Here is a 14,375-nt window from a genome sequence, read left to right as displayed (position 1 = left end):
CTACTCTACACTATATCCCTCAGGCCTCTGCTTGAATAACTCCAGTCATGGGGATCTCATTACCCTTTTTGTTCCTTTCATTCTTCCATTTACCTGCCTTCTTTTATCTAAACAACACATATTTTCTGGACATGCATGGTGTTAAGCCTGTGAATACAATCCTGGATATCACATATTCAAACAATAGTGGTTAGGAGAAAGTTCTGAAGGCAGACTGCCTGGGTCAAATTCCAGCTCCATCACTGACTTGCTATATAACCTTGGGCAATTACTTAACTTCTTGATTCAATTTCCCTGTGTATAAAATGAAGACAAGAATACTTACTACCAACCTGACACGTTGTGAGCACTGAATACACAGGAACGAGTAGCATGAATAAGGAAATGGGCATCTACAGTACAATGAAGTATGTGTGAGAAAGCTGTGGGGGCATCTCATCCTTTGGGGGGTGTGGCCAGGAAAGGCGGTCACCTCTAAGTGAAACGTTACAGCCAACAGTTGTCCAAGCAAAGAAGGAGAAGACTATTTCAGGAAGAAGCGATGCAACAGCAGACGCTGTCCTTTACAGACAGGAAGCCTAGACTGTTCAGAGAATGGTAAGTGTTCAGTGTACCTGGATCAGAGAGGACGCGGCAGGGATTGAGCTAGCCATTTACATTTCAGAGAGCGCCATGATGGGAAAATCCTTTCTATGCCTGGATGTCTGTCATGGCACTTAGAGACTTCTGCAGTTTGGCCCCACTTACTTTTGCAATTTTATAAATTCTGTACTATTCACAAGTCTATCAAGAAGTACACCTTTATGCATCTAGGTCTTTGCTTATGCTGTTCCCCTTCCCAGGAATGTTACCTATAGTGGATATTTGGGGTTCAGATTTTCTCAGGACTCCATGCCATCTTTTACTAACAACCTCTCTTTCTTATGGGACTCATGTGATTTGATTCTGGTGGACTCGCCCTAATCTAACCCCACCTCCAGACTATGTCCCACAAAGAATTGCACACTCTCTGGACATAGTGATGGTTTCAAGGATGGACGTATTAAATAAGCCAAGCCATCCAGAGCCCTCATTCCCTTGGTGATGCTCAACTGGGAAGATATGTATTTATAGCTGCCAGACCATCCTGCATGTCCCTCAAAAGGAATCATTCTGAGGAATAATGCCAACTAGGGAAAAGCAGAGCCTAAGGATGGCAAGAGAGGCAGAGGCAAGATACTATCATTTGAGCCTCTAAATGAAGACCTGCCTAGAACCAGCCATACTTCTGGTCTTCCCAGTTGTGTGAGCCCATACCTTCTCTCTTTTTCTTAAACTCCTTTGAAAAGGTTTTTGTCACTTCCAAAGAAAAACGGTTCTGACTAAATCACTTTCTGACCCCTTTGTCACCTGCCATAGCTTGGCACAGTTACCAACTCTTCCCTGATCATCTCATGAAGCACTCAGGTGTGCGGCAGCCAACTGGCATTTATCACATCCCACCTTCTATATTAGAACTGGTATATACATCCTATTTAGCATCTGAGAGGAAAACTCCTCATAGGCAGGCAGCCTTCTATACCCAGGGCATGTATTATAGTATCCACTATAAAGCAGAATGTTTGTGCAGAAAAAGAAAAGGAATATGAAAGAAGAACATTGGACGTGGTCTAATATTTCTAAATGGGTATCCTTGGAAAATCCACCCATTTACCATAAACTCTGTTTCTACACTGCTTCACTTCATATATAAAATAGGGATAATATTGATTAGTGTCGTTTAAGGATGGACTAAAATGATGCATGTTACATATTAATAATGCCAAAACTTGGAAGCAACCAAGATGTCCTTTAGTAGATGAATGAACCATGATACACCCAGACAATGGAATATCATTCAGTACCAAAATAAATAAGTTATCAAGCCATGAAAAGACATGGGTGACACTTAAATGCATGTTACTAAGTGAAAAAAAAAAGTCAATCTGAAAAGGCCACATACTGTATGATTCCAACTATATGACATTCTGGAAAGGGTAAGACTATGGAGACACAAAAATATCAGTGATTTTGACAACAAGGGGTGAGAAAGGGAGAGAAAAAAGCAGAGCACAGAAGGTTTCTCAGGCAGTGAAAATGCTCCACATTGTTCTATAATAATAGTTGTATATCATTATACGTTTGCCCAAACCCATAAATGTATAATACCAAGAGTGAACCCTAAGGTAAACTGTGACATTTGGGTGGTTATGATGTGTCAATGTTGGTTCATCCTTTGTTTTAAAAAAATGCCATTTTGGTGAGTAATGTCGATAATTGGCGAGTGTAGGGGCAGGCATATATGGGAAATCACTGTACCTTCCTCTCAATTGTGTTGTAAACTTGAAACTGCTCTAAAAAATAAAGCTTTAAAAATATAAAATGTTAAATGATATTCAAAAATTTTTAAAAAAGAGTGCATGCTTGGTAAAATGTAGAGACACCTTTAAGTAAGATAAAGCTTCTCTCCCCAATGCTAGTCAAGAAGTAAAGGGGGGGGGGGGGAGAAGTAATGAAACCTGGATTCTGAGTTACAACATTTCTGAGACTAATGATCTATGTGACAAGTCAGTTATCCTTTCTGGACCTCAGTTTACTCATTTAATAAATGAGGAGAGGATTACGTGAGTTTTGGGGGATGTTCTATGTTTCTATGATGTGATAACATCATTCTTAATAGCTTAGCAGTTGGCATATCAAAATCTCCCCCAGGTCAATGGAGGCAAGATGTTAGTACAGGAGTCTGAAAATGAGCAGGGTGCCCCCTTGTCATCCTTTCCTGTCAGTCTAATCTCTTAATTGAGGGATTAAATTTGACAGGCACCATGCTAGGTAATTATCACCCATTGTCTGGTTATTCTTAAACATAACTCTATGGGGTCGGATCTATTCTCTCCTTTCTATAAACAGAGAAACTGAGGCACCAAAACATTAAGTTACTTATCTGAGCCTGACAGCTAATAAGTGGCTATGCTGTCATTCAAACCTGGGCAGTCTGCTTCCAAAGCCCATGTTCTTAACCATTGCACTGCACTGCCTCCTTGTGATTCCAGCCGTGTCCCTTGACAAAGGCAGAGAGAGAGAGAGAGAGAGAGAGAGAGAGAGAGAGAGAGAGAGAGAGAGAGAGAGAGCGCTCTGTGTCTGTTCCAAGGGCCTTTGCAATCCAGACCATGCCAACAGTCCAGGGTTCTGGGGGCCTGTGTTCAGCGGGTATGCCATGCTGCTAATGGAAGAAAATGTAATTATAGAGCATAATTACAGTGTATCGCATTCTGTAATTACACTGACGGTATTTAATATGGAACAGATTCTGAAGCTAAATGGAATGGAAACACCCCCCAAACAGAATAGAGCCAGAGCTGCTAAGAACCTGTCTCTTGACATTATGGAATCTTAGGGCCTCTACATCACGTTCCCCATCTTAATGGAAAATACCATCGTCCATCCAATGGCCCACACCCAGACTTGATGCTCTCCAGCCTCATCCCCAAATCCCATAGACATTACCTCTCAAATCTTCCCCGTCCCCTCCAACTCCACTGCTTCTTTCCTACTTTGGAAACTGTCATCTTTTCCCTATCTATTTTTACAACTTTCCAACTGGTCTTTTGGCTTCTCAAGATACCCTATAGGGCACCGTCTACTTTGTAGGCAAGAAAATCAACCCAGGATGCAAATCTGACCTTGGCACTTCCTTGCTTAAAACTTTTCAGCAGCTGCATATTGCTGAGTCCACGCACCTTTGCTCGGCACACTGAGCCTTGGTGACCTGGCCATTGCCCCCATCCTGACCTCACCTCCAGACGCCTGCCCCACACCCCTGTACTCCAACCATTCTGAACTGCCCATGCAGATTCTGGACTCTCATTTCTTCCCATGTTTGTGCATGTTATCCTCTGTCTGGAGTGCTTTCCTTTCTCACCTTCCCTAATTCATCTTCCTCTAAAACACTCCCTGACCCTGCAACTGAGCTGAGTAGCACTGATATGTGTTCTTCAGCATCTTCTAGCAGAAGACTCACCCCACTGTGTCCTAATTGTCTGTTTTCTTCTGTCTCCCCATTGAGACTAGCAGCACTTGTGCACAAGAACTGTGTCTAGTCTTGATTTTGTTTTCATTTCTATATCCTTAATGCCTAGAATGATGTCTGGCATAGAATAAGTGTTCCGTGTCTCATGAATGAAATGAATGAATGAATGAATGAATGACATATTCAAAGAACCATGTACAAACAGAAATGTTGTATTTCTGTGACAAGCTATAATTCTATAGAATTACAAGTCACAAATTGAGAAAACTTTTAGATTTTCCTTTCATTTTAACTATGACTAAAGAGGGCACCAAAGAAGTGAAGAAACTTAACCAAGGTTGCATAGCAAGTATGACAAGTCTAGGAAGGAATAGAGTTATTTCAAGTTCAAGTTTAGCACTATTCCATAGTAAAAGATTTACCTACTTATAGCCAAAAATCTAGGCTATGGGAAAGAGGTGTCTGAAAGATGTAAAATGTTAACAGCGGAAAATATTTGGGTAAACAATTAGTGTCAAGATTGGGTGAGTTGTAGTACTTGGCATCACCTTTATGCTTTTCCTTACCTAGGTTTCAGTAAAGAAAAGAAATCCATTTCCCACTTCGGTGCAGGCTCCACTGGGCTTTCTGACAGTCTCTGGCTCCCTTCAGGTACATGCATATGGTAAGGAAGAGACAAAAATGAAGGAAGTAAATGCAGAAATCATATCTCTATCTCATCTGAAAAGATGACTGCATTCAGGAATTTGTTTCTTTAGAATCCTAAATAACTACTTGCATTTGTGAAATACCCCAGAGACCAAAAAATTCAAGAACTAAATTTGCACCACACTGGGCTCTCTCTTCCTACCCACCTGTTCGTTAATTTAATCACCCAGCAATTATGAGTTGAGTACCAACTGTGTACCAGGCACTAGGATCACAGCAGCGAGCAAAACAGAATTCCTGCCCTCACTGAGTCTCCGTTCCAGAGGCTGGGTTGCCTGCTGATAAAGCACCTGCCAGGGTAGCCAGGTAGCCTGGATCCTAATCTCAGCTCTGCCCCCAACTGCTTGTTGAATTTGGGCAAGTCGCTAGGCTTCTTAATCTATTAAATGGGGGTATAATTAGACCCCTCTCCTAGTTTTATTTTGAGGGGAAAAATGAGGCAGTACAAGTAAAGTGCTTAGAACTGTGTGTGGTACATCAGCCTCTCTGACACTCTGTGTCCCACCGGTGTGCCCTCAGAGAGAGGCAGAATACTCGGCAGCAAGGAGTCAGTGAGGAGGTGGTCCCACCCTCTTGCTTACAGATAGGAAAATGGCGTCTCAAAGAAGACAAGCAGTGTGTCCCAGGTCCCACGGCACATTGGTGTCAGAGCCTCAGTGGTACTTTGATCCAATGCCATCCCTCTGTGGGTGACCTGAGAGCTCTGGCCTGGCACTGCTGGTCACACAAACCCAGGTCAAGCTCTGTACCTCGCTCGGCCAAGCTGTTACCAGGACAGTTCATTTCATCTCGTTGTTCCACCTGGAGATGGTATGATAATGCTGCTGTGGCTGCTGCTGCTGATGGGGATCACAGTATTAAAATAATAGTACTAAGTTCTTCCCTCACGGTTGGGAGGCTTTAATAAGTACCTGGTGTGATAAAGGTGAAGTGCCTGTGAAGGGCTGAGCTGTCCCGCACTGTAGCCACTAACTGCAGGTGGCCATGAGCACTTGAAACGTGGCCGGAGTGACTGGGGAACTAAATCTTTCAATGTAGTTCAATAGCATCTAAGTTTAAAAATGAATACTCAATTCAGTTATTGGCAAATGTCCAAGTACTCATAACTCAGGGATGTGAATATACTTTTTTCAACTGTCTATTTTATGAAATCTTAATACAGATAGTGTTTCTGATGAAAATTTAGCATCCAAATTAAAATGTAAAAGGATAAAATACATGCAGGATTTCAAAGACTTATACAAAGTATCGCAATTTTTATACTGGTTATATATTGGCATGATAATTTTTTGGATATATTAAGTTAAATAAAATTTATTTTCAAAATAAATTTCATCTGTTTCTTTGCACTTGTTTAATGTAAATTTCCGATTAGCTCACATGCCGTGCATAGTAAAGGGCCACACGCATGCGAGGGCTAGCCTCCTTCCTCTCCTTGCTTTCTGGCGGTTCCTAAGGGTACTGGCTGGGAAGATAAACCATTTAGTGACAACCAGTGACAATCAGGCCTGCTTATGTTAACAACAAAATAAAGCGGGGGCGGGGGGACAGCTATGAATACTCACAGGCTCTGGGGGAAAGCTGAAGTGGCAGACCCAGGGCAGATGTAGGGAGCAGGATGCAAAGGTGGTCCCTGCCTCCTGGATGCAGATATCGAACTATTCCTTTTTGTTGTTGTTATTCCTCACCCAAGGATATTTTTCCATTGATTTTTAGAGTGAGTGTAAGGGAGGAAAAGAGAAAGAGAGAGAGAAACAGGGATGTGTCTGATGTGAGAGAGACACATCGACTGGTTGCCTCCCGAACACGCCCTAATCAGGGCCAGGGATCAAGCCTGCAACCGAGGTACATGCCCTTGACCAGAATTGAACCCAGGACCCTTCAGTCCCATGAGCCAATGCTCTATATACTGATCAAAACCGGCTAGGGCGGTATCGAACTATTTCAATCTCTGTGACACACGCTCCAGATTCCGGGGAAAGCGAATCTAATTGCCTAAGTTTCACTTGCCAGCCCGTTGTCTGGGGGTGGTTAGGGGAAGGGAGGGTACTTTGATGGACAGATCCACTAAGATAGTACCTAGTGCAGAAGGCTCAGTTCACCAGAGGAAAGTCAGGGTGCTGGAGCTAGAGGGGAAGAATGGATCCTGGGCAGGCACAAGCCACAGGTGCCACTTAGCACAGAAGCCTGGGTGCAGGTAGATCCAAGGAGACGTAACAGGAATGGAGTTTCTGTTCTGACTGAATTGCTGGGGCCTTGGATGACTTAACTCTGCCTCTTCAGGCCTCCATGTCCTCCATCAGAAAATGGGGAAGAATGCATGTGCTGGATTCCCTCCACTATAAAACTGTCACAACTGTGTCAACTCCTGCTCATCTCAAGGCTGGCTCTGTACCCTCTCAGAAGGGGAAGACTCAGTTCTGGCTGCAGCCCACCCTCCCATCCCACCCCACTCTCCTCCCCCACCTCCACCCCCTGCATGGCACTGCAATTCTGCCACTCTCTCCTGAGTGCCGGAGACCCTCTGCCACTTCCTTGCTCTCCTACCCTCCCTAATAGCTTTGCTGCAAAATAAAAAGAAGTAAGATCTGGCATGTTCAGAGAAAGCCCTTTAGTCTAATTGATCAGGAATTGCTAATTCAGCAAAACTAAAGTCTCGAGACCAGAACTGAATTCCTTGCATGCTTTCTCTTGTTAAAAAAGGGAGGGATGGCTTAGAGCTTTATATAAACCCATTATATCAACTTATCAACAGCTTCCTCCTCTTCTTGCAAAAGTGCTGCTTCAGTAGAGACCAGCAACAAGAAGGACCCCAGAGAACTGGGTTTGAATCTCACTTATGCATGCATGCATTCATTCATTTATTCAACACAATGTAGGGATACAGAAATGATTAAGACCTAGTCTTTGTCATCTAGGAGCTCACAGTCTACTAGAGTCTCCTAGAGATTGATAGGTGAGCAGATAACCACACAGCAATAAAACAGAGGCAAGAGCAGATCATCAGCCCTAGCTGGTTTGGCTCAGTGGATAGAGTGTCGGACTGCAGACTGAAGGGTCCCAGTTTTGATTCCGGTCAAGGACACATGCATGGGTTGCGGGCTCGATCCCCAGTAGGGGCCATGCAGGAGACAGCCAATCGATAATTCTCTCTCATCATTGATGTTTCTATCTCTCTCTCCCTCTCCCTTCCTCTCTGAAATCAATAAAAAATATGTGTGTGTTTTTTTAAAGAGCATATCATTAGGGAGATAGAGGAGGAACCACCAAACTCAACCTGGCAAACTTATTTGAGGAAGGAAACCTGTATTCTATTCCCAGTTCTGTCTGTTATTTCTTAGATCTCCTCCCTGGTCGCTTCTCTGCTTCTTTCTGTATGTCAGGAACTACATTTTCAGACTCCTTTAAGTACTGGCTTCCCAGTAGGTGTAGCCATGGAGATGCTCATAGGCCATTATGCTCATAGAAGACAGGAGGGTGGGAGAAGGAGAAAAGCCAGGGTATTTCTTCCTCTCTTGCTCTACCTCAGTGCTATGTCTTGCAGCTGCTGTGTATCCACTCAGATCTTGCTGGGTTCCAAGGTGTGAAGGTTCTAAGGTTCCCAGGGTCCAAAGGTTCTAGCTCCTACCCAGTGGCTCCCACTGTCTGATAACTCCACCTCCTCCGGGGGCCCGCTAGTCCCTGCAGAAAAGTAGCAGCTATCTGCTTTGGACAATCTCTAGGTTGTTTGTCCATCTCATTTGGCTTTGGGTCTTTTCCCACTTAAAAGCACTCCCTTTTCCAAGCCAGTATTGCTCAGTGGTTGAGTGTCAACCTATGAACCAAGAGGTCACGGTCCGCTTCTCAATCTCCAGTAGGGGGCGTGCAGGAGGCAGCAGATTAATGATTCTCATCATTGATGTTTCTATCTCTTTCTCCCTCTCCCTTCCTCTCTGAAATTAATAAAAATATATTTTAAAACATAAATAAAAAGCACTCCCTGAGTGACATACCTAGAGTGGTTTTACTATCTAAACCCTGATTAATATCCTAGGAGAGTTATTTCACTGGTAGAATGAAGCCAGTAAATGACCTCCAAGACATCTACTTTTAACATTCAAGTAATTTTTGGTCAAACAATTTCAGAGTTGGCCACACCTACCTCTTCTTGCAGACTTATGTATGACTTCACCTTCGCCCTTCTCCTATTTCCACATCCATACCTGGCTCTTCTCCTCTCCTGTGACTTGGAACAACAAACTCACTACCCTAGTATACCACACAACTTTCTGGTGGCTCCTTGTTCCATGCCCCATTTCTGTTGCATTTACCCTAATCCCTGAAAGAAAGCCAGAAACCTCTCTCTTTCAAGAGCTACAAAGTAAGATGCCAAGATGTGAACTCTTACTTCTGACTTACAATCCCCTGTCACACCTAACATATCCAGTCAGGCCAATCATTCAGATTCCAAAGACACTGACATTCCTCTCCACCATTTGCAAGCAAAGCAATAATGCTCTAATTATGTGTCTATTATCGTCATCATCATAATGCACCCACATGGATTATGGCAGAAAGGCTAGGTTAATATATTCATTAGGAACAAGCACAAGCAACATGACATTAATACCACTAATAACACCTAATTGGGCTTAATTACAATGTGATGCCTAATATATTGTGATGAATTTATTCTCTAAGTATTTACATATTTGTAGTTAAGTAATTAGCATTCCGCCCATACATAACTCCTCAAAAGTCCACTCAAGCTCTGGAGCAGAAAGGAGACTAGACACACCAGCCAGATTGAAAGGTCCTAGAAAAAATAATGCTCCTAATTTGTGCAGAAATATATATGTCACATCTTCCTTAAAGGCAGTGCGAATGGGTCCCACCGGGAAGGTGTTGAGGGGAAATGGTGGCATGAGAGAGGTTTGCTCCTCTCAACTTCAAGAGCCTGATGGAGATGAGGAACTTTCATTCTGGGGCGTTGCTGTGCTTGTCAGACCACAGAGAGCTCTTGGATCCGCCCTGAGTGACAGACTTAAAGGGGGACATTCACACACTGGGGGAGGGTGCTCCCAGTAAGGGAGCACACACAGAGGTGCAGCTGAAAGTGCTCAGCATGTTTAACTCGCAGAGAAGAGCCCCTGAGATAGGAGAGCTGTGGTCCCAGATGGGAAGGGCTGTCATGGGGCAGCAGGAACAGGCTGTGAAGTGGACAATAGCGTAGACCTTGAAGTCAAGGAGCAGTATCTGAATTCCATTTACTACCCACATGACCTTGGGCCAAATACAGTGTCTCTAGGCCTCCATCTCCTCTTTGAATTATGTTAATTTTAAAAGCATGCTCCAGTGGCGCAATCGGTTAGCGCGTGGTACTTATACGGCGGTATACGTGCGGGTGATGCCGAGGTTGTGAATTATGTTAATTTTATCTTTTAAAAAAGGAGATTGTGCCTGAGATCTGGGATTATGGAATCCTCAGCCTACCTGCCTCATGGAACAAAGGTTCAGCGGCCCAGGCACTAGGGCCAGACTTCACTGCTTACCTATTCTCACCCCCTGACAAATAGTGATGTGGGCAAGTCATTGGATCTCTGTAAGCCTCACATTTCTCACCTATACAATGATGATAGCTATCACACCTAACACACAGGTTGTCCTGTGTGAACTGAATGAATGAAATAATTCATGTAAAGTGCTTGAGTGCACAGCACATAATAAGCACTTAATGATAGCTGTTATTATTACTACTGTGGCACCTCTTTTGTTCAAGGTTCAGTTTTAGAGGAAAATATCCACCCTAGCAAGTTGAAGCAGAAATGGAATTCATTACAATGATTAAATATCCAAGAGGGTTATTGAGTGCTGAGGATAAACTCTAGGTTGAATTTTCAGGGGAATAAAACTCCCAAAGCCATGCCATAGGCCCCTGTTCTACCACCAGGAAGCCACCAGCTTCTGGTCCTTCATTTCCTGCTGATGTTGCATTCTGCCTACATCATCAGAGTTGTCAGTCTCAGTGGAAGGGGCCTTTAAATCTCTCGTTTGGGAGGAATAGATCTTATTTGACACGATACAGAACCTGTGCCTAGCAGCCCGATGACACAGCCCTTGTGCGTCATTATTGAACAAGCCGTGGCACTTACTGAGCAGCGCTGCTAAACCTCCACAGTCCAACATCATTACATTTCCGCAGACTCCACGGAAGGAAGTTAAAAGGAGGCTGAGCAGTACAAAGTGGAATGGCTGCCTATTACTGGGATTCTTTGTGTTCTCTTGTGCCTGCACCCTATCTAACTCTCCCACACACAATGAGATCCTCTACAAAACTGGGAAAAGGATGTTCTGAGATAAACACACAATCTTTACCACTAGATTTATTCCCCAAATCACATCCCTTCTGTTTAAATAATCTCGAGAAAAACCTGGAGTCGTTTCTGTTTTCTAGCTGGACCCTGACTTATGATAGAGAGAGCAAGACTGGAGATAAAGAGGCCAGTTAGGAGCTGGGCAATTGTCCTGAGAGGAAAGGATGGAGGTGCAAAACTAAGACAGCAGCAGTGGGAATGAATATGAGAGAACGGGAGTCAAGAAGCATTTTAGAAATAGAATAGTAGGACTTGGTGAGCAGTCTAATATGAAACATGAGGAAGAAAGGATCATGGGTGATAAGACCTAAACCTCTGGCTTGAGGAGCACAACAAAGATGATGATGTCCCTCAGAGGCAGGGTGCAGGTGGCAAATAGAGTTGGGAGGGGGTTTTATTTTTTTGTTGTATTTTTTTTCTTTATTGAATAAGGTATTACATATGTGTCCTTATACCCCCATTGCCCCCCACACCCCACTCATGTCCTCACCCCCCTGGTGTCTGTGTCCATTGGTTAGGCTTATATGCATGCATACAAGTCCTTTGGTTGCTCTCTTGCCCTTACTCCCACCCTCCCCTACCTTCCATCTGAGGTTTGATGGTCTGATCGATGCTTCTCTCTCTCTGGATCTGTTTTTGTTCATCAGTATCTGTTGTTCATTATATTCCACAAATGAGTGAGATCATGTGATATTTTTCTTTCTCTGACTGGCTTATTTCACTTAGCATAATGCTCTCCAGTTCCATCCATGCTGTTGCAAAGGGTAAGAATTCCTTCTTTTGTACTGCAGCATAGTATTCCATTGTGTAGATGTACCACAGTTTTTTAATCCACTCATCTGCTGATGGGCACTTAGGCTGTTTCCAAATCTTATATATGGCAAATTGTGCTGCTATGAACATAGGGGTGCATATATCCTTTGATTGGTATTTCTAGTTTCTTGGGATATGTTCCTAGAAGTGGGATCACTGGGTCAAATGGGAGTTCCATTTTTAGTTTTTTGAGGAAACTCCATACTGTTCTCCACAGTGGCTGCACCAGTCTGCATTCCCACCAGCAGTGCACGAGGGTTTCTTTTTCTCTGCATCCTCGCCAGCACTTGTCATTTGTTCATTTGTTGATGATAGCCATTCTGACAGGTGTGAGATGGTACCTCATTGTCGTTTTGATTTGCATCTCTCAGATGATTAGTAACTTTGAGCATGCTTCCATATGTCTCTTGGCCTTCCTTATGTCCTCTTTCAAAAAGTATCTATTTAGGTCCATTGCCCGTTTTTTGATTGGGTTGTTTATCTTCCTTTCGTTAAGTTGTATGAGTTCCCTCTAAATGTTAGAGATTAAACCCTTATCAGTGATAACATTGGCAAATATGTTCTCCCATGCAGTGGGCTTTCTTGTTGTTTTGTTGATGGTTTCTTTGGCTGTGCAAAAACATTTTATTTTGATGTAGTCCCATTTATTTTCTCTTTAGTTTCCATTGCCCTAGGAGCTGTATCGGTGAAGATATTGCTTCAGCATATGTCAGAGATTTTGCTGCCTGTGGATTCCTCTAATATTTTTATGGTTTCCCATCTTACGTTTAAGTCCTTTATCCATCTTGAGTTTATTTTTGTGTATGGTGTAAGTTGGTGATCTAGTTTCATTTTTTTGCATGTATCTGTCCAATTTTCCCAACACCATTTGTTGAAGAGACTGTCTTGACTCCATTTTATGTTCATGCCTCCTTTGTCAAATATTAATTGTGGTTTGGGTCAATTTCTGGGTTCTCTATTCTATTCCATTGATCTATATGTCTGTTCTTGTGCCAGTACCAGGCAGTTTTGAGAACAATGGCTTTGTAATACAGCTTGATATCTAGTATTGAGATCCTTCCTACTTTGTTCTTCTTTCTCATGAGTTATTCAGGGTCTTTTTTTATTCCAGATGAATTTTTGGAGAGTTTGTTCTAGGTCTGTGAAATATGCTGTTGGTATTTTAATGGGGAGTGCATTAAATCTATAGATTGCTTTGGGTAGTATGGACATTTTAATGATGTTGGTTCTACCAATCCATGAACACGGTATGTGATTCCATCTGTTTATGTCTTCCTCTATCTCTTTTTTCAGTGTCCTGTAGTTTTCCGAGTACAGGTCTTTTACCTCCTTAGTTACGTTTATTCCTAGGTATCTTAATTTTTTTTGGTGAGATGATAAATGGGATTTTTTTTTAGTCTCTCTTTCTGTAAGTTCACTATTGGTGTATAAAAAAATGCCATAGATTGCTTGGTGTTCATTTTGTATCCTGCTATATTGCCAAATTCATTTATTAAGTCTAATAAATTTTTGATGGAGTCTTTAGGGTTTTCTATGTACAGTATCATGTCATTTGAGAATAAGGACAGTTTTACATCTTCTTTTCCAATTTGGATACCTTTTATTTCTTCTTCTTGTTTAATTGCTATGGCTAACACTTCCAGAACTATGTTGAACAAGAGTGGTGAAAGTGGGCATCCCTGTCTGATTCCTGTTCTTAGGTGAAATGGTTTCGGTTTTTGCCCATTGAGTATGATGTTGGCTGTAGGTTTGTCATATAAGCTTTTATTATGTTGAGGTATTATCCCTCTATTCCCATTTTGCTGAGAGTTTTTATCAAGAAAGGGTGTTGGATTTTGTCAAATGCTTTTTCTGCATCAATTGATATGACTGTGATTTTTATCTCTCAATTTGTTTATGTGATGTATCACATTTATTGATTTGTGGATATTGTACCATCCTTGCATCCCAGGATAAATCCTACTTGGTCATGGTGTATGATCTTTCTGATGTAATGCTGGATCCAATTAGCTAGAATTTTGTTGAGGATTTTGGCATCTATGTTCATGAGAAATATTGGCCTGTAATTCTCTTTCATTGTGCTGTCTTTATCTGGTTTTGGCATTAGGGTGATGCTGGCTTCATAGAAGGAGCTTGGAAGTCTTCCTTCTTCTTGAATTTTTTGGAATAGTCTGAGGAGGATAGGTTTTAGTTCTTCCTTGAATGTTTGGTAAAACTCCCCTGTGAAGCCGTATGGCCCGGGCTTTTGTTTGCTGCTTCAATTTCCTCCATAGTTATCGGCCTATTGTGATTTTTAGATTCTTCCTGATTGAGTTTTGGAAGGTTGTATTTTTCTAGGAATATGTTCATTTCCTCGAGGTTGTCTAGTTTGCTGAAATAGAGTTTTTTATAGTATTTTTTCATAATCCTTTGTATTTCTGTGGGGTCTGTTGTTATTTCTCCTCTTTCATTTC

This window comes from Cnephaeus nilssonii, assembly GCF_951640355.1.
Source record: "Cnephaeus nilssonii genome assembly, chromosome: 7".
Classification (NCBI taxonomy): Eukaryota; Metazoa; Chordata; class Mammalia; order Chiroptera; family Vespertilionidae; genus Cnephaeus; species Cnephaeus nilssonii.
This window is presented reverse-complemented; position numbering follows the sequence as displayed.